The 3,258-nt window shown below is 40.9% G+C and overlaps 1 pseudogene; it reads left to right on the forward strand.

Annotated features, from left to right (window-relative positions):
* Positions 1 to 819, forward strand: LOC112170867 (annotated as a pseudogene).
* Positions 820 to 3,258: the final 2,439 nt, after the last annotated feature.

The following is a 3,258-nucleotide window of genomic DNA, read 5'->3' on the forward strand; positions in this document are numbered from 1 at the left end:
ACATTGCCGATAATAGACACATTCTACATGTCGCACGGATCCCCAACTCTAAGCATCGATGAGACCATACCTGCACGAAAGTTCCTCCAATCTTGGAAGCAAAACGGTTTCCCCCAGAAACCCAACTCTATCCTCACCATCTCTACCCACTGGGAAGCCTCCGTCCCCATATTCAACTCTATTGTTGGCCTAAACGACACCATCTACTACTTCTATAGCTTTCCCAACTCCCTGTACAAGCTCAAGTACCCTGCCCCAAGGTCACCCTAACTAGCCACCCGAGTCAAGGATATTCTCACTGCTGCTGGATTCCCTAGCGTTGTTGTGGACAACAAGCGCGGCCTCAACCATGGTGACTAGGTACCACTCAAGTTCATGTATCCGGAGGCAGACATCCTAGTGTGCCATCTGTCCGTTCTAACCGATAGTGACCGGAGCTATCAGTTTAATTTAGGGAAGGCTTTGGCGCATTAAAGGAGGTGGGTGTTCTTATGGTGGGGTTGGGGAGTGCAGTTCACAACTTGAGGGAGCTGAGGTGGAACACGGAGGCTTTGACTCAAGGAAGATATAAAGATGTGAACCATTATGAGAAGAAGGCTCCCACATGCAAAAACGGCTCATCCTTCACCTGATCATTTCTACCCTCTGAACGTGGCAATGGGGGTTGCGGGTGCGAATTCATAGGCAAAGCTCATCCACGAGAGCTGGCATCTTGGTACTCTTTCTTATGCTTCGTACCAATTTAGTAGAGCTAATACCAATTCATCCATATGCAGCGGCGAATCCAATATTTCCAATTCAGGTGAGCTAAAAGCTTAATCTGTAAGTAAATTTCTTCTCTTGCTAAAAGCACAAAATTTTAAAATGATTAAGTTATTTTTTAATGGCTAAGTGATACACATTTTATCAATTAACATTAAGTTTGATCAACTATTACTAAATGAAAATAAAGAAATGAATCTCATTGTAAAGCTAGAAGTACACAAAGTTTATTGTCTATTGTACCGAACCGTGCCCACCCCTAGTTACTATTGCTTGGAAGGTATATTGTAGCAAAACAGTTGGTAGAGCATAGCTGTCATCTGTATCTTGATCATCTTCGGTAAATGTTCAACACCCTTCAGTGTTATCAAGAACATAGTCTATTCAGGAAAATAAATATAAGTCTACTAGAATTAGAAACATAATCCAAATAAAAATTAAAAACCTAATCAGACTAGACTAAGTCATGTGAACAAGAATCATATAGTAATAACAGTCAGATTGCGTGACGTAAAGAAAATGCTCTTCCTTCTGAGAGCGTTTCTAGGGTTTCTGGCTGTGGTTCATGGCGGCACTGCAAACTCAGCTAGTAAGGGCGGGTTTCCTTTTCCTTCTGGTTCCTTTGAAGATGGCGGCGAGGGAGCCATTCATCGATGCCTATTCCTGACTCCTTCAAGGGAAATTTCTCGATTGCGATTGACGTCTGTTGGTGGTAGTCTTGTACCTTGGAAGGGAGGTAGCGCTCTCCTTCCTTCTCCCTTTTTCCGTGGTGGTGTCAACGATGGCGGTATATGTGGTATTGCCGGTGACTCTACACTGGGTATGTGTTCTGGGAGTACGATCGGTGATGGAGATTGGGCTTCCTTAGATCCGGGTTGTTAGGATTCGGGGAGGGCTGCTGGTGGTGTGGACTACACTGGTTTGGCTTGGGACCGGGTTGCAGGCTGGACGAAGATTGCGAAAGCGAGTATTAGTGTCAGGGATTTTATGCATGGCGATGGTGATTTCTGGCTGGGCTGGGATGGATCGATTTCTATGGAGGATAAAGGGATCGGTGGTGACCCAGTGTTTATTTTGGCGACAGAGGTTGATGTCCGACTAGAAGAGCTTGATGGTGGAGCTCGCTCTCATCTGCCGGAGTTGCTTGCTGGCAGCAATGATCATGAGTGCTATGACATGTTCTGGCCTGAGTCGACTTGTTTTGGAGGCTGGAGAGTCGGCTCTAGTTCTGGAAGCAGGTTGGGTGTTGATCATGGCGTTCGAGGTGGCGGCAGCGGTGATCAAGATGGTGGGGCGGCGGAGGCGCCCAAGTTGGCCATAATTCTTCTAGGGTTTGTGTTGAATGCTTGTCTTCGGCCTGGATCTAGGCTTGGTTGGGAGTCCTTGTTTGGGTTGCCTATTCCTGGGCTTGGTGGGCCTGTTGGGATTTTTCATTTTGGAAGGGATGGAAGGTGACTTGCCATCTTCCATTCCTAGCATTTAGTTTCTTTAATAGGTCGCAAAGTTCACATTCTCTGAGGGTTTATTTTACTACTTGCTTCGGAGATTGTTGATTTTTGTTTGAAATAAAGGTGCGTTATCTTCCTTAAAAGGTGGGTGTACTCGGGGTGGCCTGGGGCTTGTTCTTGTCATAGAATAAGTGTTTAGGGTTCCCTAAGGAACAATTCTTTCTGTCGACCCCATAGGGGTGTTTCATTTTTGTACTGCTTGCTGAATCTATATAATGGGCTGACCTCTTGTTATAAAAAAAAAAAAAAGTCATGTTAGTTTAACTAGAAAAAACATAGAACTCTTTCTAAATTTATAAAGGCCTAATTTCATTCTACACCTTTGATCTTTACACCTTAAAATAAATATTTATTTATCAATAAATTAATAAATTGTTCATTATCGATATAATAATTAATATTTTGTTTTCATAATCCCAACTAATTAATATTGATTTATAGGGATTTTAGTGTAGGTTCCATCTTTGGAGAAGGGAGTTAGCTGGTGAACTACATAACTAGATAATAGATTTAAAGTAATTGTTATCATCAATTTGTTTAAGAAATGAAGAGGGTATAAATCAGTTGTGCCCATATACTTCTAGTTTCATCATATATACCTCTGTACTCTCCAATTTAATCAATATTGTCCAATCATTAGTTTTTCCGTCAATTTTTTTGTAAATCAAAGACGTGGCTCTAATGGGCTCTCTTATAGGATAATGATTAACTAATGTGAGATGCAAAAGTATATCATAAGTAAATTGAATTTGGAAATATATTACACAATAATTGGCAAAATGGATTAGGATTGGACAAAATTGATTGAAATTGAAAGTATAGGGTATCCATGATGCCATTAGAAGTGGGGCACATGTGATTTAGAGTATAAAGGTCTGGAAGATAAAATAAAATTTATTTATTAATAAATATTCATGTATCAATAAATAAATAAATTGTTTATTTAAAAAAAAATAATAACCCCGCTAAAGTAAAAAAAAAAAAATCG

The sequence above is a fragment of the Rosa chinensis genome, chromosome 6 (genome assembly GCF_002994745.2).
Source record: "Rosa chinensis cultivar Old Blush chromosome 6, RchiOBHm-V2, whole genome shotgun sequence".
Taxonomy (NCBI): Eukaryota; Viridiplantae; Streptophyta; class Magnoliopsida; order Rosales; family Rosaceae; genus Rosa; species Rosa chinensis.